We start from the raw sequence: 25,446 nt of genomic DNA on the forward strand, positions 1-25,446 counted from the left end.
AGCATGTCAGCCACTAAGTCTCAGCTAACAGCTGCTACCCATAAGGAACTGAGAAGAGAGTTATCAACATCATCTAATTAAAACGTATGAATACTTATGTTGGTTTTGAATCTACAAGAAACTTTTGTTTTGAAAATTAAACTTGTAAACCATCTTATTTTTCTCCTGATCTCCTGATCAGGCTTGCCTTTACTCCCAATGCCTTAACCAGCTACTGAGTCCGACTGGGAAAAGGAAAGGAAAGGAGAGTTGTGCCGTCAGCTTGGTGTCGACTCCTGACACCCACAGAGCCCTGTGATTGTCTTTGGTAGAATACAGGAGGGGTTTGCCATTGCAATCTCCTGTGCAGTATGAGATGATGCCTTTGGCGCAGGAGGGAAAAGGAAAGGAGCAGTTAATTAAAAGGCAAAAAGAAATTTGCATAACTTCAGCCAGATAAGGACCATCCTCCACTTAGAGGCAATGTAACTCTGAATACCAGTTTCTAGAAGACAAAGAATCGGTGAGGGCTTCATGCCCTGCTTGATAGCATCCCAAAACATCTTTCAGAAACAGGGTACAGGACTAGACAGATGCTCAGCTTGACCAACAGTATTCTTCTCATGCTGCTGAGGCATATGTGTCAGAACTGGGTGTAAGATTTGTCTTTGAGATCAGCACAGGCCCTCACTGACCTTGTATAGCACTAAACATAAAGTGCCACAATCTCAGGTGAAATAATAGTAGAAAAGGGATAGGAAATTGCTTGGCATTTCTGTGCTGATCCAGTCAATATAACAAAGGGATTCCACTTGCCTGTTTTTACTATTTGGGGTTCAAATCACACATTCCTTGTGTCACTGTAAGTAGTTAAACAAATGGCTTGTCCTTTACAGCATTTCCTTCTTTAATTTTCTCATGAGCACTTACTCAGCCTGGTACTGGTAATGCTCACCTGTGAGCAACTTGCCTTACATTTTGGCAGACTTTAAAATACTTGAGACTTTCAGCAACAATAAATTTCAATGGAGAGGAATAAGGAGTAAGACAGCTATTTGGAACCAAGTGCAAGGTTTTTTTAAAAAAAATTTTTTGGTATTATTATAATGTCAGATACAACCTCTCTTACTCACCTGGGATTGCTCTCATATTGAAAAAGAATTAAAAGAAAGAAAGAAAAATCCCTGTGTTGCAACATCTATAGGTTGCACCTGGAATTGAAAATGGAACTTTAGCCTAGTCATATTTCTCTGTTGTCTATCTCTGAAGGTGGCTACTCGACGCATGGTTTTCTTTTTTCCTTGCCTGTATTTCCTAGCATGCTAGACAGCATCTTGGAAGTGCTCTCCCCCCGCCCATTGGAGTTCTGGTTTTGTACAGGTACTGTATGCTAAGTGGCCTCAAGAGCACTGGAACTGTGGGAAGCTCCAGCTCATGAACCATCCCACATATGCATCTCCATAACCATTCCTGGTGATGGCTGCTCCTCCTCCCAATGTGGCATCAGGTAGGAACCAATGGATCAAAATCTTATTACTCTGAAGCCCATCCAGGTCAGATACCTTTACGCCTATGACCTATCTGCAAAAACTAGTGGTTCTGAGAATAAGTAACAGAGCCGCCTTCTTTAATATGGTGACTTACCCAGGATCCCCTCCCATGTGCTGTGAATTTGGTTTGAATTTGTGACTGTCAGCACATGGATTACAAGGAGATATTACCTGTACTACAAGTGGCTGCCATCTTGCTTCAAGACAAATCGGTAAAATGTACCCCCATTAAGGCCCCCTAGGATTCCTTCCCATGTGCTGTGAATTTGGTTTATATCACACTGTGAATACAAAACTGTAATAGAGACATATACACAGAGAGAGAGAGAGAGAGAGAGAGGTGGTGATTTGGAAATCCCTTTGGAAAGCAGGCTAAAAATGCTAGCCTGGACAAAGCAAATTTGGGTTGCAGTCTGAGACACTAGGTCAACTTTTTATAGAAATCCAAATGCCTCCATCTAGTAATATGTTTAGCAAGACCAACCAGAATGACACAAAGCCTTGAGCAATGAGCTTTCAAGTACTCCAGAATCCTTCATTAGGTTAGATGTTAAGCAAAGCCAAAAGGGGGGGGGGGCAGTGGAAAGCTGGAGCCCAACACCTGCAGTTTAACAGTCTTAAGATGGAGTGTTGGAAAAGTGGCACAGACTTAATTAGATTCTCCTCACAAGCTGTCAGGCACTGATTTCAGGATGAATCCTAGGCTTCTGGGAAGAGAAAAATAATGGCGGTTCCTCATTTTTAGAAAATATAAATTCCAGCTGTCACCCTGTTACTTATATAACACTGCTCCAAAGAAGCTCTCTGTTGCACCATGGCTGCCATGGTATAACAGAGTGGGTCAGAAGACAAAATGGCCTGTTGATTGCCCACTTGCCTTGATACACCTCTTCAGTTGTGCTTTATTTATTTATTCCAGGCTCTTGACGATGTCAACTTCAACTCTATCAGAAATGGGTGTTTAAAAAAAAATAATTGTGCAAGTTTTATAATTGTGCAAATCTGACTGGGTGCTAATTTGGCTTTAAGCCAAATTTGGCCCTATTCACCCCCAGCACAGTACCACCAGTGACTGTTGCTAGTGTCTATCTTATGTTTCTTTTTAGATTGTGAGCCCTTTGGGGACAGTAAGCCCTCTTATTTATTTATTCTTTCTCTCTGTAAACCGCCCTGAGCCATTTTTGGAAGGGTGGTATAGAAATCAAATAACTAACTAACTAAATAAATAAATAAATAAATAAATAAGCAAGCAGGAATGGAGGAACTCGGCCATCTTTATCTACCTCACCTGGAGCTGTGTCATGCTGAGCCTTTAAGCATCCATTATTTTCCCTTTTCCTCAGTACTGCTTGAGGAGCACTGGTGCTGTTTCTCAGTCAGGATGAATGTTGCTGCTCACTCTACCATCCCTCTGTCCCAGAGCTGAATGTCCATGAGATTCCTTGCCCAGCTTTAACTCTGTTGTCATTATCCATCTGCTACCTGGCCTTTTCTTGTTCCTTTCTTTGTTGCTCTTGCATAATAGAAGCATGTTCACCAAAATAACAGGTATTGAGAATATATAATCCCTTCCATCGATGTAGCTCCCTGTAAAGTACTGCCCTAGACAGTTGTTAGTTGGCACTGTTAATTGTGAATAGTACATATGCATTTAAAGAGCTGAGTTAAACACAGCGGCCAACATCCTGACTAAATGTCAGGCACACACCAGGAAGAAGTACAAGTGGCCCTTGCCTATAGGAAGCCGCAAATAACAAAACCTTGGAATTGGGGGATTAGGTTCCTATCCAAAAAGGGGGAGGGCAAAAAAGCAAGGGTGGCAGAAATAAGAGGTTAGTACCTTATTCTCCAGGTCTCCAGCAATGCAACCCCCAACCCTGAAAATGGTCAAATATTCACCAAAAAATCTTTATTTTTTAAAAAGAGCCATAAAATGGTTCTCTGCTGGAAAATGGCGGCCAGAAAAATGTCATCAAAAGTCATGTCCAGGTCATTTCTGGCCATTTAAAACTGCAGATAGGTGAATTTCACCTGTTTTGCTGCCGATGGATCATGAAACTAAGACCCAATTGTGGATACAGAAAACTGCAGATATGAAGTCTGTGGATAATGAGGGCCACCTGTATACCTGTATCCCTGCAACAGAGGCCTTTCTTAGCTCTGCAATGCCTATCTCACAAAAGGGGTGTTTGTGTTGCCAATCTTGTTTTCCCCCGGAGTTCTAATCAGTAGGGCTCAAGGACTAAGAAGCAAAGTCAAAGGATTAATGGAAACGGTGAGCTTTGCAGAGGGATTTGAAAGGGAAAATACTCTGCAGATATCATGCAGCTTTCAAACTGATATGAGTTATTTTGTATGTAATGCGTTTATCAAATATTATATTCATTTGTTCTGCTCTCATATGAAGTTTTCTTTTTTAAAAATGTTGTTAAAATCAAAGCATGACTCATTGAAGTGTTGTAATGCATAGAAGACATAGCTAGAATTGTAATCACAGAAGTTGTTGTGTGGTGTCTTGTTGATTTGGTGCCACGATATGTCACACATTATAGGTAAAGCAAGTTGATTTCTCTTCTGGGTTGCCGTCAGAGTCCTATGTCTGGTAAGGGATCTGGGTGAATCGCACTCCTCAGCTGTAATCCCATTCAGGCTTACTTAGGGAAGCAAGGTCCACTGAAATGTGATCATTATTTCTGAGTAAGCTTGGGTAAGACCAGGCTGCTGGTGAATAAGTACAATATGAGTTATTGTAGACAGCCCACACCATAGCACAGAAGTAGGCCAGGCTACACACCAAAGTTCAGAGACTTAATCACATGGAATTGACACATGGAAAGAGCCTGTTGGTAATTGTTGATGCACACGTTTTTGAACAGAAATGCTGGGTTGGTTCCATTCTCCTGAGGAAGTATCAATAACTGCGCTCCCTCCCCCACCAAACATAAATTTTAATATCTACCTAACCATTGTCGTAATAAATATGTTTGCCCCGAAATATGTAAGAATGGCTAACTAAAAACATAGGATGAAATCACCATTGGCCTACTTTGGCTTTAGATTGCTTGCACTTAATAGCACTCGATTTATCCTAAATGTTGAATGTTGTAGAATGAACAGTTTATCAGTTAGCCATATGGAAAGACACTTATCTTAGCCCCCATTATATTCCCAGGTGTGCCTCTCTGGCAAGCACAACTCACACATAGCTTTTAAGGAGAGAAATAGAAATCCAGATGGCTCATTTTAATAATGCACAGTAAAAAAGGGGCCAAATGTTGTGATATGTTCTCTTACCCACAGCTCCATGTTAAGCAGAGGAGGTTGCAGGGGCGTAAATTGGCCCCAGTGCTGTCCTTCTCCATTGCACCAAGTGCCACTTTCTTTCTTTCTTGGTGATTTAGTGCTCCTTTGAGTTCAGTGGAATTTGACTACCAGAACGGACAAGACTAGGTGTTCAGTACTTAACATGATCCAAAGTGTATTTAGTTAGTCAGCTAAATTTATATCCCACCCTTTTCCTGAGACTCAGAGCATTTTACTGCATCGAAATAAAATGAAATGTACTAAAAATGAAAACACGTCCTGCATCACTGGGCTCAGCCATTTGTAGATTGCAGAGAGAAGAGAGTTCTAGAGCAGACAGAAATCAGTGAATAGCCCCTGTCTGTTCCATTCTCATTCATGTATGGAGGTGGAGGGCATTATCAAGAGGCTAGCCACAGATGTCTGCAGAGCTGGCCAGCTGGGAATGTATATACTGGGTTGAATTGTCCAAGCTTTTCATTTTAGTTGTATTGATCTCCATGTTTCCATGCACTTTACTCAACACAATTAAGAAATACAAGTACGTATGGTCCAGAAACAAAATGTTGCAGTATATCCCTGGTGTGCTTGTGTCACCTGTGCCTGTGCATGGTGAGTGTTTTAGACATCTTTCCCCCTCAGAAGCAGAAGGGGTTGTGATCTTGAGGGAGCATTCTTCAAGCTGAGGAATTTCCCACTCTTTCTGTTCAAGCCCTCCTTCTCCCCCTCCTTGCCACTGAGTTCCAAGAGGTCCACCCACCTGGTTGTCTAAGTGCTTTCTGAGTTCACAAACATTCTTCTCCATTACATAAGAACATAAGAACAGCCTTGCTGGATCAGGCCCAAGGCATCCTGTTTCACACAGTGGCCCACCAGATGCTGCTGGGAAGCCCACAGGCAGGAGCTGAGAGCATGTCCTCTCTCTTGCTGTTACTCCCCTGCAACTGGTATTCATAGGCATCTTGCCTCTGAGGCTGGAGGTGGGGCAGTTTGGGGGCAGTTTTGGATTGCCCCCTTAGCACCCCCCCCTTCAGATTTTTGTGAAATGACATATCATTTCTGTAGGGGAGGAATGGCAGTTCAATTCCCATGAGCAGAGCAAAGCCAGTTTAGGGAGAATTCGGCCAAGCAAGAGGTCTGGAGACAGTTCTTTAAGTTTGAAGAACAACAAAGATTTATTTAGAAGTTACAAATGGATTGGAAAGCTGAGTTTAAGGCTGAAAGGGGAGAGAGACTGAAACATCTCTGCAGAGACAAAATTGAGACTAACACTGGAAGAACAGAGAGGGGAGGATTCCAGCACTTGTATCCATGACCCTTAACCCCGCCCCCCACTGGTCACTATAAGACATTGCAGCTGAGAGCTGCTGCTGCCAGGGTCCTAGCTCCAACAATTTCACAATGATATGTTACCCCGCATATGCTGATACCTCCCTCTCACCCGCAGGTACTGTGGTTATGCATGCATAAGGATCATTTCCAGCTCTTTTGGAAACAGATAGAAGACTAAATAAGTGGCTGTGATTCTGAATCTGTCTTTCCCCCACCTTCATGGGTTGAATAGCAATGTAGGCAATTTAGATTGGCTAAAATGGCTGGAGGGAAGGGGAAACATCCTATTTTCCTCCAGCATCACTGCTCTGATTGCATTTTAAGCACCTTGCGCCTGTTTTAAAGTTTAAAAATAACTTAAACATTAAAGTTGAAATAACTTGCAAGTTATGATCATAGATCACCTGGATGACATTGTGGTTTTATGAATTAGGAAACCCCAGTTTGAATCACACCTCTGCCATGAAATCATTAGATGACATCAGGCAAGCTGCTCCATATCTATGAAAGGGGAATGACCATCATGGCTTACCTTACAGGTCTGCTATATGGATTATTTCTAGATTATATATTTGAAGAGTTGTCCAAATGGGTCTGCCCTGCCCCCAGTGGCAAGGAGAGTTTTTGGCGTCAGGCCTCATAAACCAGGGGAGGGTGTTGCCCACCCCCCTAGTCCTCCTCCTGGGTGTGTATGGGTCACTGCCACAGCCCCTAACTGGAGGCCTGTGACTCCCCTTCCTTTGTCCTTCATCACTAGCCATCTCCCTATTTAAATGCTCCTTCACAAGCTGCACAACTCCAGCCGCCCTTAATTGAGCCCCACCCCTCTTTTTTAGCCCCATGAAGTGTGTATCCGCTGTGGTATCCCCTTTCCCCTCCTCCCTCTCCCCCCTTGCTCAGCCCCTCCCTTTACCTTGAGGAACATCGCTGATGTCACTGTGATGCATCTCCTCCTTCCTTGTGCTGGGCCTCCCCCTCACAGGAGCTGCCTGTCTGTCTGTGCTACCCTCAGCCTTCAAGGCCCTGTTTGAGCCGGGATGCCCTGCCGCCTCCCTGCCTCTCAGGCTGCCGGCTGCCCCCCGGAGCTCTGTCAGGCCCAGAGGACGTTGCCATGGAGGCCCTAGTAAGGCTGGCAGGCCTGCCTGCCAGACAAGAGTTTTAAACATTCACAATTGACATAAAATATAATTAAGAGAAATACAGTGGTCCCTCGACTTACAAACTACTCGACATAAGTATTTTTCGAGTTACAAACGGCAGTTTTAGATCCGGTTTTAGATGCGGTTTTTTCGACTTACAAATTTTTAGATGGGGTTTCCTCGACTTACAAATTTTTAGATGGGGTTTCCTCGACTTACAAATTTTACATGCGGTTTCCTTGACTTGCCTGCCTGTTTACTGCCTGTTTATTCTTGAAAAGAAATGTTCCTGTGCAGTTTGCAAGCCTTACTGGGGGTCTGGGTCTTTTTTCTAGGCTCCGGAACACATTAATCCGTTCCCAATGCATTCCTATGGGAAACCGCTTTTCGACTTACGAATTTTTTGACTTACAAATGTGCATTCGGAACGGATTAATTTCGTAAGTAGAGGGACCACTGTAATAGGAAGGAAGGACAATTAGATACTTAGCAGCCCTCCATGATTTTCTCACATTAAGCAACAATTTTTTCATATTACCCCTGTGTGTGTGTGTGTGTGTGTGTGTGTGTGTGTGTGTGTGTGTGAAAAAATGAAGTCAGATTTCTGAATGCTTTGCTGCATTGTCACTGTTGTTGTTGTTGTAATCATGGATCCCCTAAAATATTCTTCATGCTAATACATTTATGGCTGACATACAGAGCAAGGATGCATGAGTTCAGCAAGAGAGCAGCCCAATAGATCTTCCCAGCTAACTGCACCAAGGTAGCAGGGAAGCAGCAATGTTTGATGCCCTCCCCTTCCCCAGGAAGCTCTCTGTGCCAGCCAAAAATATATCTCCAAGGGCTGTACAACCTGGATGCTTGTACAGCATGGGTTTCCCCCCCCATCATCATTATTATCATGGCTATTTTTGCTGCATTATTTCCTGGTGTAAATTATGCAGATTGCATCCTGCAATGATGGTTGCTGTTGTGCCTGGAAAATTCTTGCTGCATCGAGGTATTCTGATATGTGAGCCTTTCTGACTTGACAACTAAATTCTGACCCCAGCTGAATTTAAAGTAATAGTATTTCTACTGATTTCTCTGAGGTTTAAACATCTATAGTTCATATGGGGAAGATATGTACAGTACTTTGTTTTACAATCCACTGGAAACTGTGGGTTGTACCCTGAGGTTCCCTTCCTCTGGAAGAAGGAAGGAAGGAAACCTTAGGATACAATCCTGTAACTCCACGGAAGATATCATGAGGATTGGAAGAAGTTAACATATCGATTTAGAAGAAGCACTGCAACAACCAATGGAAAAGGGTGTGGTATGTAAGCAAAAGAATACAGAATGTGAACGGACAAGGGCAAGACTTTTCTCAATAAAATTCAGAGGTTCTAAACTGATCCTAATGAATGTAGGGCACAAAGCCATACAATGTCATGTCATATTATATGGCTACTAGAACTAGAAGACCATCTCATACTTAAATTTTCATGATAGAAGATCATCGGGATTGGAATGGAGTTATATGTGATTGTTTTGGAGGCAAAGAGTTCCTTCCACCCAATCTGTCTGCCAAAATATCAGTTCATGTTCATGGACATAGCTAATTGCAATAGTGTTCTCAAGTTCTGTTCTCAAGCAATAGTGTTCTCAAGCCCCATTTAGCCACAACTAAGCCCTTTCTCTTATATTTTAAGGATCTGCAGTGTTTCATTAAGTGTCCTTGCTTCAGCAGCTGATGTAGCTGATCCTGTTTACTGTAGTAAATATTCATCGTATTCATATTCGTACTGTGTGTTGTAAATCTGTGATAGAAATATCCTTAAGAATTTGTTACAATCCATACCAAAATCAATCATATGTGGGTGTCTCAATCCAACTCGCACAATTTCTTAAGCTGCAGAGCTCTTCAGCATTCCACATCTCATTCCCTTCATCAGATATAGCCAAGGCCATGAAGTAAGTCCTTGGCATCAGCATGTCCTCCATGGCTCCTTACAGTCGCTCTCTCTCTCCTTTTAACCCCTTCAACATATGCTTTTGGATGTCCTACTATCTAATTGCAGAGCAGAACAAAATCAGATCTGTAGCCAGAAAAGTTACGGTAAAGTCTAAGAGTACACCTGGTGGAGCAGGGGAAGAGTCTGAATGCCGAATATCCAGAATAGTCAAAATTTTGAATAGTCAAAATACAAGTAGTCTAAAATGTTTAAAGTTACTGTATTATATTAAATATTAATAAATGAACATTTTTTGAACAGATCACCTGACCAAGCCACCTTTTGTTTCATCACTATCTTCCCTATTTGATGATGATGATCATCATCATCGTCGTCGTCGTCGTCGTCCCACATTCTCCACAGTGTTAGTGGGGAGGACTGCTCAACCCTCAGAGACATAATTCTGGCAGTGGATAGGGCTTTTACAGGGAGAGGAAAGAAGCAAAAATCATTTCCCCCATCCCCTTTCCTGCATGCTGGGCTGTGCAGCAAGCCTTCAGTGCAGCTTTGGCCTGGCTTTCTGTGATGATGGAGTTAACACTGTGAAGAATGTGGACTGCTACAATCATTTATTTATTTATTTATTTATTTATTTATTTATTTATTTATTTATTTACATCATCATCATCATCATCATCAAAGCTATTTGTACAAAAGGAGGAGGAGGTTCCCTAAACCATAAAGACCTATAATCTAAAAGAAACACAAAGAACACAGCATCAACAGCCATTGGAGGTATGCTGTGCTGGGGCTCAACAGGGACAATTGCTTTCCCCCATTAAATTATTATTATTTTATTTTTTATTTATTTATTCAATTTCTATATTGCCCTTCCAAAAATTGCTCAGGGCAGTTTACACAGAGAAATAACAAATAGATAAGATGGCTCCCTGTCCCCAAAGGGCTCACAATCTAAAAGAAGCATAAGATAGACACCAGCAACAGTCACTGGAGGTCCTGTGCTGGGGGTGGATAGGGCCAGTTACTCTCCCCCTGCTAAATTAAGAGAATCACCATGTTAAAAGGTGCCTCTTTGCCAAGTTAGCAGGGGTTTATGAGAGAGCCACCAATTTAAAAGATGTCTCTTTGCCCATCATGATCATTATCATAAACATGCCACTTTTTAACAAAGAGGTATCAATACAGTTTATAAAAAAGAATAAAATGGTTCCCTCTCTCCAAAGAGCTCACTCACAATCTAAAAAGAAAGACGTTGGATATTGGCAACAGCCACTGGATAGACGCTGACCTCATGTTGAATAGAAACAGTTGTTCTTCCCCTACTAAAAATAAGAGAGTCATCACTGTGCTCGGAAGGGAACACAAATCCCTGGAACATTCTGTCAGAACAGCTGGGAGAGGCGGAACGAGCTCAGAAGTTTCGAGTGTTCCAAGCATTCTGAGAATCATTTTGGCGGGCTATTTCCCCCTTGCTTCCTGTTTTTGACACTGGCTTCCGATTGACTTGCAATCTCCTTGCTTCTTGGTTGGCTTGTTATATAAATCAAGTTGATTTGTATGATAACAAGCCAGCCAAGAAGCAAAGAGATTGCACGGCAATTGGAAGCCAGTGTCAAAAACAGGAAGTGAGGGGGAAATAACCCACCAAAATGGCAGTAGGAATGCTTGGAACCTTCCGACTCGGAATGGGGTTGTTCCGTTCCGAGCTCAAAACAGGCCCTTCGTTTGAATGGCATTCTATTTTGAGCGTGCAGCACTCAAAATGCCCCATTTTGAGTCAAAACATTCCAAGCTCAGAATGTTCTGCACATCCCTAGTTAGCAGGGGCAACCAACTTACCTTGATTGTTTCTTGCAAATGCGGATACTGTCTCTTATCTAGTCTAAAGACCTCTTTTGTTTCTGCTGTGTGTTTTGGGAAGTGTGTGTGCATGTGTATGCAGGGTGGAGGGGGCAATTTCAATATGGCCTTCTGCCTAAGCTGGTGCTAGGAAATACAATTCCCAGGGAGCAATACAATAAGGTGCATGTGCAAGACTCCATAAGTGTGAATGTGCTAATATCACAAGCTGAGAGAGGATTCTGATACAGATGAACTTTATCTGAGTGCTTGGTGAGAAAGCTCATAAATTCTGAACAAACCAAGGTGAGGAGTGTGCACCCATCGTTAGTCGTAACACTGTGATTTGACACCACTAATGCTTTGCTTACATTACCAGAAACTGGAAGTTGACTGAATCTATAGACATCTTCTTGCCATCTGTAGTTACATGCATTTCAAGGAAATATAAGATTTGAGGATATATTTCAGAATTACACCACATATACCCTTTAAGAGTTGATTGGCAATATATAAATATAATACATAAAGAAAATATCCATCATGGTAGAACACTGGTGTTCCTCTAAAGATATTTCTGACAGTTTTGTGGTTCATATTTTCAAGATTCTCTTGTATCTGTATAGGCTAGATGAGACTTATTTATGATTAAACGAGTTTCCTGTGCTTAGGTAACCCTATTACAAGATACTAAAAACAAGTACTACGGAAAACTGGTTTAGACAAGCTTCCAGTGGCTCATGGGATGAGAATGGAGATGCAGCGAGATGGTTAGAGTGTGGTCGAATCCATTCAGCATATTCCGTTATATTGTTCCTTTTATAATGATTATCGTAACAGATTTAGATCTCCATTGCTATTAAATTTTCCTGGCCGAGGAGATCAGATATTAAGCCAGCTTTTACTCATAATGTAGCCAAATTTTATGTGTTGGCAGTTAAAACTCGCCAGCAGCTAACAGCATTTAACTAATAGTAACAGTTAATTGTACAGAAACATTTCTCGTGTTGGGAAGATAGGTTCTACTATATTGCTGTACTATTGCTATTTATTGTTCTGTATCTAATCTATAATCATAATTAACTAATTGGTTAGACACAGTTTTACAGTACATGTTAAAATAAAATAAATACATAGAAATACAAACTACAATACAAAACAATTTAATATAGATTTTTTTTAATCAGTTAAAATCCGGTCAAAACTTAAAATTGTAATATTGGGGCATGGGTTCATCTGAACCAGCCCATTGTATATCAGTCAACAAATTCTTGCATAATTTAGTATTCTAAATTCTTGTAGTATTTATAACTCATTCTTATAGAATTCTTGTAGAAGCTCTAAAACGGGTAGCGCACTTCCTCGGCTTATATCAAACACTGTGAATAGAAAAAGAGAGACAAATGGTTTGTTTTCTAGCTAGAGATGTTTTGTGTTTTTAATCCTTGTCACAGTATATCTATTTCCTAACTGTACTGGGATGTTTAATTGGGGACACAATTCCTAATTCTGTCTGAAATTAATACTGAGAAATCACAAACAGCACTTATTTGCTTGTTTCTCTTTGAGCATTGGCTTAGGTTAAACTATACACGCACACAAATGCATGGTTTTGAGGCATTTCCCAAAATGCCTCTTATTTCATTAAAAACACCCACGGAGGTCCCCAGTGTCAGGTGGGACAATGGCACAGAAAGAGGGGAAGGTTAATACTTCTCCCTTACAGCATTTTCTGGTTATAAATAAATAAACAAACAAACAAACAAACAAACAAATAAATAAAATAGCCCCTTCCGAATCAGCTATTTGCCCCTGATTTCCTTCAGAAGGGCAATTTTTGACCACAAAATAAGATAAATGTTAAATTCCCTATAATGGCATGTGGAGTTAACCTCATTTAGCCTAGAGACCCCCATCAGTGGCAGAAATGACCCTGGGCTTCAGGGCTGAAGTCCAGGGCCTCCACACCTCCTGGGGCCCCCCAAATCCTCTTTAGTCTGTCCTGGGTAGTGTGGTCGCTGCTGGCCTGCACGGCACCAGGCAGCCGAGTGTGATTGTGACCTGTGCCGGGTGCTTTAGAGACAGGGTGCGGGAGAAGCAATCTGTGGGATGGGAATATGTTAAGTTGCATGTTGAATTGTTTCTGCTAATACATATTTGCATAAATATACCTGTTTTATATTCTTACATTCTTGTATGTTCAGTTGCTGTTTGTGCCCTCAAGAACCCATGTGTTAAAAATACTTTTTGTCACGGAGTGTGTGTGTGAGAGTGTGTGTGTGTGTGTGTGTAGGGATGATGCTTAACTTGTGTCTGTGGGGGAGCCTCCAGCTGGGGGCGGGCTCCAAAGCCCTTTAGGTCCAGGATCCAAAATTATCTAAGTGCACCTTTGACCTCCCATGGCTGTTTAAACAAAAAACAAAAAACAACCAAAACAAAAGGAGGATCTTTCAGTTCCATGTATCCCTCCAGTTTAACCTTTAGATTCTGTTCAAATTAAACAAGTGGCATATTGCTGAAGAAACAAAGCTGGGCACAAATTCTAGAACTGATAGCGAAACCTCCATGTTTCCCAATTAGCACTAGAGACAGACGTTTCTTATTCTTCTAAAGGACTTCAAGGAATCATTAATTCAGCATAAATTAGGATGACTCCTGATGATTTATTTTTTAATATAAAAAGGGCATTCAGTAGCAGATTGTTTGTGTTTTCTTTCTGAGAGTAATTGGAATTTCTTACCTCACTTTTTCTCACAAGTACAGTAGGTTTCCTGAACTAGTGTCAAGGTTTTACTGCCAGGAAAAAGTGGCTGAGCATTCAACATTTGTAATAAGGGCATCATCAGGGGTGGAATACATCTGTCATGTCTGGATACATTAATTTTCTAGCCATAGGACTGATGGACTCAACAGCCTCTAGGTCACTTTGTTCAGATGCTAATTGTCTTTGGGACTTTTGTAGCTGCACACAAAGCAACAGATTTGGTTCTATGTTTCCTCTGGTGTCTGTACATCATGTTTCTTGTCTGACCCAGCTAGTCAAGGAGCCTAAAGTAGATTCACCAACAGGAAAGAGTGAATATATTTTTCTAGGAATCCATTTGATAGCCATATCAGTTTAAAAGGTTCATACACCAAGGCTACAATTGGACCTCTATAAGAACCAAATGTCTTTTGAGTAGGGCAGTCAGCCAATTACAGGCTTTTAAGATCCTATGATGGACACATTTTGTCTCTGGTAGGTAGTTGTACTTATGATTCCATATTTGCCAGTTTGATGAAAAATGCTTAAGGATGGCCTTTTCTTTCAAGATAGTAATCACTTTTGATTGTTAAACTGTAACTTTTCTTTTGTTTACAAACAACCATCTCCCTTCAGAACCCCCCAAAAGGTCTGTGGGAGGAATCCCAAGCAGAAGAATCCCTTACCTCAGCATTTGCAGAAGATGAGTCAGCATGGGGGAAGAGGAGGAGCAACAGGAAGCAACAGGAAGCAGAGTGCAGAGCACCTCATGAAGTGATTCCTGCTCCCAGACGGATATAAAATGGAGGGAGAAGCCAAGTGGAGGGAGGCTTGCAGAAGAAGCAGCAATCCCCGATCAGGCCTTGGAAGAGAGGCACTAATAAGCCTCATCGATGTTTTGAGGGAGTGCTATTACCATCTACTGGTAAAACCCAGTAAGGCAATGAAGGTCTGGATCTGGACTCAGGGGCGTAGCTATGATTGAGCAAACGAGTTCAAAGAACACGGGCCCCCAGCTCCCTCCCTCCCTATTTTCTTCATCCCTCATTCTGAGGGAGCCACCAGAGAGAGGAATGAACATGGGCCCCCTCTCCCCTAGCTACACCCCTGGTAGCCATATGGAACTAAAAAAAAAAACACCAAGAGGCTATTCTCATGACATGAGCTGCTTGGGTTACCTCAGGCAACTTGTGTCGTCTGGAGCACTGGGAACCCTCCACTCCTAGCTGCTCCAGTCCTGGGTAGCCCGCCTTTTCTACCTGGCTTTTTACTGAGGTAGTATGAACCAACAGTAGAATGAACCAACGGGTAGCTGGGCTTCTCCCTGGTCCACCACCATTTTGGGCAGCGAGCCAGGAGGGAAGGAGTGATCGCGCAGAGCGGAGTGGAGCAGCCACTCTGCTGCTTGCACGGGGCACAATGAGATGTGGGAGAACTTCCTCCTCCCAATCCCAGCTCGAGACTCTGCTGCAACTCCACTAGTGTGGGCATGCAGCATGATGGAGCTGGAGATGGCCACCGCTCATCTGGGGGAAAGGCAGGCAAGCTCCAGTCCTCCTGAGCCGTGTGGCTTAGGACACGTGAATGACCTTCAAGAGCTTTTGGCCCATGATGAAAGTTCAGGGCACTCTGTTTTACAGTGGACTCCTTTACAAGTAGGGATGTGCACAAAACTAGTTTTCCCAGTTCAGTTCGAATTCGAACTAGGTTCAAACCAGGAGGGGGAGGTTTGGTTTTGGTTTTGCTTGAATCTCCCCCTGGTTCGGTTCAAATTTGAACCATTTTGAACCGGTTCAAACCAGTTCAAACTGGTTCAAACCTCAAAAAGTGGGTGGGCTGGTAGCTGGCACCCATGGATACCTACCACCCAAACCCCAAAGCAATCGGACATTTGTACGAGAAACAACAAAACCCAGTACCCCATGGGTTAGCAACCCATGGGGGTGGTTGGCACCCTTGCTGTTACTCACTCCGGGCCACCCCAGCACCCCCCAAGTGCAGTTATGGGGCTGCTGAAACCTCCATTCTTCTCTGTGGAGAAAAACCTTAAAGCCACTTGTGGGGTGCTGGGGTGGCCCAGAGTGAGTGGTGGTCTAGTGCACAGAGGGTGCTAACCCATGGGGTACTGGGTTTTGTTGTCTCTGTGGTGTTCTGAGTGTAGATCTCTCCGCTGGGAGAGATCATCAGGGGATTTGGAGCGGGATGTTATCAGTATGCTAATGACACCCAGATCTATTTCTCCATGTCAACTTCTTAAGGAGATGGCATATCTTCCCTGAATGCCTGCCTGGAGGCAGTAATGGTCTGGATGAGGGAGAATAAACTGAAGCTGAATCCAGATAAGACGGAGGTACTTGTGTGGGGTCAGAACTCCAGAGACGATTTTGATCTACCTGTTCTAGATGGGGTCACACTTCCCCAAAATGAACAGGTCCTCAGTCTGGGAGTACTTCTGGATTCACACCTCTCCCTGGTTTCTCAAAGCCAGGGGTGCTTTCTATCAGCTTCGGCTGATACGTCAGCTGCGTCCGTTTCTCGAGATCAATGACCTCAAAACAGTGATACATTTGTTGGTAACTTCCAGACTGGACTTCTGTAATGTGCTCTACGTGGGGCTGCCTTTGTATGTAGTCCGGAAACTTCCGTTGGTTCATAATGCGGCAGCCAGGTTGGTCTCCGCGTCATCTCGGAGAGACCATATTACTCCCTTGCAGAGGGAACTACACTGGTTACCAATTGGTTTCCGGGCAGAATACAAAGTGCTAGTTATAACTTATAAAGCCCTAAACGGCTTGGGCCCTGGGTATTTAAGAGAACACCTTCTTCGTCATGTGCCCCACCATCCACTGAGGTCACTTGAGGAGGTCCGTCTCCAGTTACCACCAGCTCGTCTGGTGGCCGCACGGAGACGGGCCTTCTCGATTGCTGCCCCGAGATTGTGGAATGCACTCTCTGCTGAGATGCGATCCTCCCCATCCCTGACTATTTTTAAAAAACATCTGAAGACCCACCTCTTCACCCAAGCTTTTTCAGCTTTTTAAATGTGTATTTTTAATTTTATACTGTTTTAGGGCTTTTAGCTGTTTTGTTGGTTTTACTGTGTTTTAATAGTTTGATTTTAATTGTTAATTTGTTTTAATTGTTTTTATCATGTTGTGAACCACCCTGAGCCATTTTTGGAAGGGCGGTATATAAATTTAATAAATAAAATAATAATAAAATAAATAATAAACAGATTCTTTGGTAGTATATTAGATTTTCAATGACAAACCATGAATGCACTCTCATTGCTAACCTTAAACACACATAAACTTCAAAAATCACTTAAAAATCAGCCCTTTGCCAATTCTTTTCAAATAATTCTGATAGCTTCCTTGCCCCCCCCCTTGGGCACTACCACCCACCACACGCTGCTCTAGGCCACCCCTTTGCCCCCAACGTGAAGTTATACATTTGCTGCCACCTCCATGCTTCTTTATGGAGAAAAACCTTAAAGACACGTAAACTTCATAAATCACTTAAAAATCAGACTTTTGCCAAATTCCTTTCAAATAATTCTGATCTTGCCCACCTTGGGAACTACCACCCACCACACTCTGCACTAGGACACCCCTTTCCCCATGACGTGAAGCTATACATTTGCTGCAATCCTCATTATTCCCTGTGAGGAATTCAAAAATACTTTTAAAATTCACCAATAATCAGAGGAGTGTCCGATTGCCTTGGGCTTTTGTGGGTGGTAGAAACCCCTTGGAGCCTACCACCCACCCCACTTTTGTGCCCCTAGGTTTTCCATAATAGGGGATAATGGGCTGGTTTGGTTCCCATTATACCCTATGAGAAAAATAATTAAAAATATTTCAAATATTCATTTTAAAAAATCGTAGGAGTGTCCAATTGCTTTGGGGTTTGGGTGGTTGTTGGCACCCATGGGTGCTCCACAATAAAGATAATGTGCTGGTTCGAGTACCATTAAATTCATTAAAAAATCATACGAGTGTCCGATTGCTTTGGGGTTTGGGTGGTAGGTACCCATGGGTGCCAGATACCACCCCACCCACGTTTGGAGGTTCAAACTGGTTCAAACCGGTTAAAACTAGTTCAAATTGAACCACCCCCTGTTTGGTTCGAATTCCAACCTGCAGCTCGACACTGATGGCTGGTTTGGTTCGAATTTGAACCTTCGAACCACCCCGGTTCGAATTCAAACTGGTTCGCACATCCCTATTTACAAGGAGTACCCCTCCATCTCCGAGGCATAATTCTCCACCCTTGCTCTAAGCCTCCTTTTGGAACTTTTGCAACATGTATATAATGGCTGACACAACTGCAATCATATGGAGATGCAAGGCTCCATGCTGGGGCTGCTGAAGACTCAGAATGTAACCCCAAACACTGTTAAGAATCAGCAGTTGCATTAGCAACACTTCAGAGTATCTCCCATTTGCAACAACAGGTTGCTAGATGAAAGAGGGAAGCTATTTTATTTTTAAATCAGATTTGATGCAAGCAAGAGGGCATTGTCTGTGCAGCTCATATGTCAGCACCCCTCCCAATAGATTTGTGTGTTTGATTGGTCTTCTAAACCCAAAAATTTTGGGGAAGGGGAGGATTTTAATCTACCCATGAAACCAAGTATAGCAATGCTACTGATGTGTCAGAAGGAGTGGAACTACGTTAACAGCACTCATAGGAAACAGAGGAAACTGCCATATACCAAGTCAGACCATTGGTCTATCTAGCTCAGTATTGTCTTCACAGACTGGCAGCGGCTTCTCCAAGGTTGCAGGCAGGAGTCCTCTCAGCCCTATCTTGGAGAAGCCAGGGAGGGAACTTGGAACCTTCTGCTCTTCCCAGAGCAGCTTCATCCCCTGAGGGGAATATCTTGTAGTGCTCACACATCAAGTCTCCCATTCAGATGCAACCAGGGCAGACCCTGCTTAGCTATGGGGATCAGTTATGCTTGCTACCACAAGACCAGCTCTCCTCTCCCTTTTTGCACTGTTGTCACCTTGACTTCAGCAGCATGTAGGCTGAGCAATATGGAGATTAGGGATGTGCAGAACATTCTGAGCTCAGAACTTGCCATTTCAATTGTTCCAAGCTTGGAGCAGAATACCCCTCATTTGAGGGGCCTGTTCGGAGCCCGAAACGGAATAAGCCAATTCTGTTTGGAACGTACCGAGTGTTTTGGCTTAAAAGAAATGTGTTTTAACATAGTGAGGGTGGTGCTGGGAGTGGCAAGAGAGTGGCAAGATTTTAACATTAAATTAATCCAAGCTCTCTTACCAGCAGTACCAGGCCAGTGCAGGGGGGCTTGCAGTGCCAGACTGGTATAACTGGTAAGAGAACTTGGATTAACTAAATGTTGAAGGTACCTCTCTTACCGCCTCCCAGTGCCACTTTCACTATATTAGAAATTGTTTTTTTCAACACCCGGAATACATTGAACATTCCAAATGGAACAGTTCTGTTCTGTCAAAACACCAGGTTGCCCCAATGTCTCAGTCAGAACGTTCCGGCCATTTTGCATTCTGTTCCAAACGTTCTGCGCTCAGAACAGAATGCAAGACCCATTCCGTGCACATTTCTAATGGAGACCTCTTCTGGTCAGTTTTAGTCTGCAATCTGTTAATGGAACTGCCCTGGGGTGATTGGTAAACACTCCCAAAATTGTGTTTGGGCTTTGTGTGGGGTGATTAACTCAGAGTGGAGCAGTTCCATATCACAATAAATTTAATGCAAAGTGTTGATAACAGGAAAATGACTGGCAGAGAGAGAGAGAGAGAGAGAGAGAGAGAGAGAGAGAGAGAGAGAGAGAGAGAGAGAGGTTCAAAAACAGAGAAAGTTTTATTTGAGGGTCAGGGGTACAGTGAAATAAGAGAGTCTCTGAAAGCAATATTATTACTAAAATACGACATTACAAGATTAACCAACCACACTGCTGCTAAGAGGAAATTTAGCTTCATGTCCGAATTGAAGCAACTTCTAAGCTGGCCAGAGAAAGGAGGCTCAGAGAAACTGGCTCTTGGATTTAGGAAAGGAGAGACAGGGATGATATTATTATTATTATTATTATTATTATTATTATTATTATTATTTCAATTTCTATACCGCACTTCCAAAAATGGCTCAGGGCAGTTTACACTACACAGAGAAATAACAAACAAATAAGATAGATCCCTATCCCCAAAGGGCTCACAATCTAAAAAGAAATGTAAGACAGACACCAGCAACAGTCACTGGAGGTACTATGCTGGGAGTGGATAGGGCCAGTTAGGGATAGAGAGAGTCCAGATTGGGGTGCAGCAGTTATCATACAACCTCAGTTCTTCCTTCAGTGGTGGTTGGACCCTCGTGGCTCAGGAGCAATTGAAGGACCTCTCTCCTCAGGGATGGTCTGAGGAGTAGCAAGTAGCAGTGAAGTATCTAGGGAGTTAGATAGCAGGGATAGATCCAAGGAGCATCTGTTCTTTTGAAGCCATCTCCATGTGTTGGTGAAAATGGCTATGTAGATTCGACCTAGCAAGTGTGCCGATCTAGGACCTAGAAGTGAGGATGGCCTGTAGAGCAATACACCGCTAAGTGGTATATCAGGTGTTTGCTGCAGTGTCAAAGTAATGGGTGACTCCACAAGGTGGTAACTAAGTGGGTAGCACTGGAGACCAAGGGGAGCACCCTGGCTCAATAATCCAAGGGCAGATACAGGCCAAAATCTGTCCTGGGGGACATTCCAATCGACCTTCTTTCTTGGCTAGGGAAGTTCCAGGGAATCAGAAGATCCCATTGTTTTGTCTGCTGTGCTGCACTACAACACAATGCATGAATAGGATGGTGCCAATTGGGTGATTGAACATGCAAACACAGGAACTCTTTTTTTATCAGAAACACCTAGTAAACTAATCAGCGTTTTAATGGGTACATTTTCTGAGTTCCTATCACCTTCTCCAGCCTTCTTCTGATAAGGAGGGGACGTCCATATGCGGAGCCTTATCTGATTTCCCTGCTGAGATAATAGGCTTTTTGTTCATTTGAGGCATCTATGGCAGGGACATAAACCAAAGGAGGGTCAATCGGGCAGAGAGACCTTGAATGGAGGGTTAACTGTTGTAAGTTAACTTTGGGAGTCTACTCAGGTATCCCAGCCTGGGGAAAGCACGAGATGACCTCTTTCAATTTGGCTCTTTTGTAGCTGCTAAATCTAGGGGTAACTGTCCCATTGCCTACTGAGTGACTGTTCCCCAATATGTCAACAAATGGAGAGCTCATGATGCTGTGAGGCTCCTGAGCATGTCAAAAGTGAGACCCATATGCCTGTAGTCTCAAACATAGGCAGAGAGGCTTCTGGGAGCTGGCAGAAAAGCAATGGTAGCAACAAGTCATTAGTGGTCATTTGGGTATGACAACCTTGGAAGTATGCAAACTCACCCTCTCTTCTTATCTTTGTCATCAGACCTGACAGCCAGTGTGCCATTTCAGCCATCACCAGACCTGGAAGCTATTCTCAGAGCCCAGGCTCAGCCTTGGAAATGGAGAAGTCATGATAGTCTGAACATGGGCAAAATGTGTTTCCATCACTATAGATTATTCTAGCATTCATGCATCTGGAATGCTGGAGGTCAGATTTTGATGTCAAATGGCTTGTTTTCTAGGCAGGTTTAGGCTAGAATCCCAGGACCTCTTTGACATACTAAAACTATCTGGATAGTGTCATAGGCACAGCACTAGACTAAGTGTGCTGACTTGGGAATCCCCCTTAAACTGACTCTCAAGGAACATATGAAGTTGCCTTACACTGAGTTAGATCATTGGTCCATTTTGCTTAGTATTATGATGGCAGCAGCTCCCTTCTGCCGTCATTTGAGTAGGGATACACATTGTTGTTGATTTGTAGGGATACTCTTTCATGTCACCAAGATAACCTTGCCTCACTGAAAGCTGGAAGGTGGCCAGGCTGAGTCATCTACGTGCATTCTTACACTCTGTGTGAGAATGGTTTGGCTTTTCTAGCACACCATTGGCATAACATGTGGTATGTTAGCATTGCACCTAGAGGAGTGAGGTTCATCTCCTTAGTACCTGGGCAAGTCATGATACCTCAGCCTTAGCTCCTCATCTGTAAAATGGGAATTGATCTCTTTCCACAGACCTGATGTGAGAACATGTGGGCCAAAAAAAAAATCACTTACTTAAAGCCTTACTGTGGATTTGAACACATTCTTTACTACCACGTTCATCTTTATCTTTAGTCAAATATTAGAGAGAAGAAAAACCTTTATATGAACAATCTTTCTGGTGGACACTATAGTATACCTCAGCTACAGCTGTTAAATTGCCACACCTACTGTACAACACTAATTTGTTACACTTTTGTTCCTAACTAGCCAGAGAAGGGCTGAAGCACAGTGGTTTGATTGACTAACTGACTGATTGATTGATTGAGTGAGTGAGTGCTGTCGAGTTGGTGTCAACTCTTAACGGTAAAGGACCTATTTTGCTTACAGAAGGACCCCAGCTCCATCCCCCATTGTATGCCCTGGACCCTTGCCCATCTTGGATAATACAATCTGCCAGGGAGGGAATAGATGGATGGTTGGAGGTCATTATTAATGCCTCATTAAGAAATGGCAGGATGTCATTGGTGGTGTAAGACCACTATTTAAAAAGCCCTCCCTTGATCCCTCCAACCTTGATAACTACTGGCTTGTTTTAAATTCCCCTTTTTAAAGCAAGATGATAGAGCATATCATGGCTGTGCAGCTGCAAAGGATGTTGGATGATACAGATTATCTAGCCTCTTTTCAATCTGGTTTCCACCCTGGGTTTGGGACTAAAACTGCCTTGGTCACCCTGGTGGATTACCTTCACGAGGAACTAGACAAGAGGAGTGCTTTCCTGTTGGTTCTGCTGAACCTCTCAGCAGCCTTCAATACCATCAAGCATGGTTTCCTTCTGGACCGCCTCTTGAGTATGGGACTGGAGGAACTGCTGTGGAGTGGCTTCGGTCCTTTCTTGAGGGGAGACTTCAGAAGGTGGTGCTGGGGGACTTCTGCTTGACTCCTTGGCTTTTGACCTATGGGGTCCAACAAGGCTCAGTTTTGTCCCCCATGCTGTTTAACACCTACATGAAACCACTGAGAGAGGTCATCAGGAGGTTCGGACTGCAGATATCAGTCCTATGGGGTCCAACAAGGCTCAGTTTTGTCCCCCATGCTGTTTAACACCTACATGAAACCACTGAGAGAGGTCATCAGGAGGTTCGGACTGCAGATATCAGTCCAAATATAAATATGTAGATCAATATGCAGATAACACTCAGCTCTACATCTTTTTGCCATTAAGGGTGTGCACAAATCAATTTTTTCATTTTGATTTGTACCCAAATTGAAACACCCCTGATTTGTTCTGAGTCCGAATCTGAGCCCCTCAAATCACCCCAGACTCAATTTGTGCCCGAATTTTCTGAATCTGAATCTGAATAGATTCAGATCAAAAAAGGGTCCTGGGGCTAAAAGAGTGCAGTGGGTGGTACTGCCCAATGGGTAGAAGCTATCACCCAAATTTCAAAGAAATTGGGCAAAGGTGAAAATCAAAGGTGATATTTAAAGAATTTTTGAAGTTTATGCATCTTTAAGCTTTTCCCCATAGGGAATAATGGGGATTTTAGCAACCTTATAGCTCCACATGGGAGGCACCAGGGTGGCCCAGAGTGGGTTGTGGTGGGTGGTAATGCCCAATGTGTGCAAGGAAGATACCACCCAGATTTCAAAGAAATTGGGCAAAGGGGTGATTTTAAAATGATTTTTGAAGTTGGCATGTCTTTGGGGCAGATTTGGGGCAGAAAGGGGGTTTCAGGGACAGAAGAGTGGGTCAGGTGGTAGTGCCCCAATGGGTGCCTGCTACCATTCAGATTTCAAATAAATTGGTGGAAGGGTTGATTTTTAAAGAATTTCTGAGTTTTGCACATCTTTAAGCTCCCCCCATAGGGTATAATGGGGATTTAAGCAGTCCCATAACTCCACTTGGGGGGCACCAGGGTGGCCCAGAGTGAGTGGTGGTGTAGTAGTGCACATAGGGTGCCAACCACCCACAAGTCCATGGGGCACTGGGTTTTGTTGTTTCTGAGGTGTTCTGAGAGTAGATTCTCTGGTAGCAAATGAGAGTGGATTTGTTCAGGCAAATAAAGTCAACACCGTGAAGTCAACATAGTATGTATGTATGTATGTATGTATGTATGTATTTATTTATTTATTTATTTCATTTATAAACCACCTTATCCAGAGGCTCTGGATAGAGTACAACAACTTTTTAAAAAAGACATAAAACCCACAATTCAAACACAATGCTAAAAACAATTCAAAAATGATTAAAACCATTTAAAACCAATGAAAATACTTTTAAAAACCAACAACACTTTGCAAGCCTTAGAAGGCCAGGCCAAACAAATAGGTTTTTAGAGCTCTCTTAAAGGCTGACAGCGAGCCTAAACTCTGGATATCTGCCAGGGGTGCATTCCATAGACCAGGAGCAGCTACAGAAAAGGCCCGGTTCCGAACCGCCACCAGACGTACCGGTGGTAACTGGAGATAGACCTCTCCAGATGAGGTAGTAAGAGAAAACACGGTGACCCAGCAGAGGGAAGTGAATTTCTGGGATCTTGAAAGTGCTCACTGATGTAGAAGTTGATCTTGTAGCAGGTTTACCCATTAGGGGTTTCTAGTCTCTCCTTTCTGGCCACTGTTTTTCTTTTATGGCTGTTGCTTGTTTTGTTTTTATGTTTTTAATTGACTTTAATATTTTAATGGGATTTTATGGAATTTTACTGTACTAACCTTTGTAAATCACATTGGGATAAGTTTTAAGAAAGACAGTATATAAACTGAACAATAAAGTAAAATAAACCTATCTATCTGTCTATCTCCAGGTAGGCCTGGGGGGAAACCCTCCCCGAAACGCTGGTGAGCTGCTGCCAGTCAGTCTGGGCAATACTGAGAGAGATGGGCCAAGGGGGTCTGATTTGGTGTAAGGCAGAGTCACATGTTCACTGGTAATACTAGCTAAGAAATAAATGTTTTTCTTCATGAAAGAGGAAAATCCCAGCCTTTAGCTTATGTACTAAGTTATATTTGATCTCACAGAGAAACTTCATATGGGGACTCAGGGAATGCAATATATTTTATTGGATCCACTTCAGCTGGTGAGGGAATGCAGGGTTTTAATACTCACCTCATCTGGTTTCATGTGTAAGAGACTTATTATTCTCATGTAGCTATACTATACTATATTCTGTGTTCCTGAAAATATATGTCCCGGAGGGTTAAGCAGCTCTTGGGGGTATATTTACAAGAGGCACAGTGGGCTTTAGAGGTCAAAAGTTGCCACTCCCCCTTGCACAACAGCACAATCTTAGTCTGGATGTCAGCCACTCTTGTACCAGTGCTAGTATGAATGTCAGCTGCTGTGTAATGTAATACTCTTACATTGAAATATTACATTCCTGGGAACACCAAAAGTAATTTGGAAGAGTTGGGCCAGTCAAGAAATGAAAATATATGTAGGCTGATATCTGTTAGATCCAATAAATTACTCCTCCTTTCCAGTCTCCT

At 42.9% G+C, this 25,446-nt stretch overlaps 1 long non-coding RNA gene across 1 annotated transcript in view; it reads left to right on the forward strand.

Annotated features, from left to right (window-relative positions):
• Positions 1 to 25,379, forward strand: part of LOC128337253 (uncharacterized) — a 58,176-nt gene extending 32,797 nt beyond the window's left edge. Inside the window, exons 4-5 of the long non-coding RNA XR_008312220.1 lie at positions 14,477 to 14,789; positions 24,765 to 25,379. This is a non-coding gene — a long non-coding RNA (uncharacterized LOC128337253). The remainder of the gene's footprint in view (positions 1 to 14,476; positions 14,790 to 24,764) is intronic.
• Positions 25,380 to 25,446: the final 67 nt, after the last annotated feature.

The sequence above is a fragment of the Hemicordylus capensis genome, chromosome 1, assembly GCF_027244095.1.
Source record: "Hemicordylus capensis ecotype Gifberg chromosome 1, rHemCap1.1.pri, whole genome shotgun sequence".
NCBI classification, from domain to species: Eukaryota; Metazoa; Chordata; class Lepidosauria; order Squamata; family Cordylidae; genus Hemicordylus; species Hemicordylus capensis.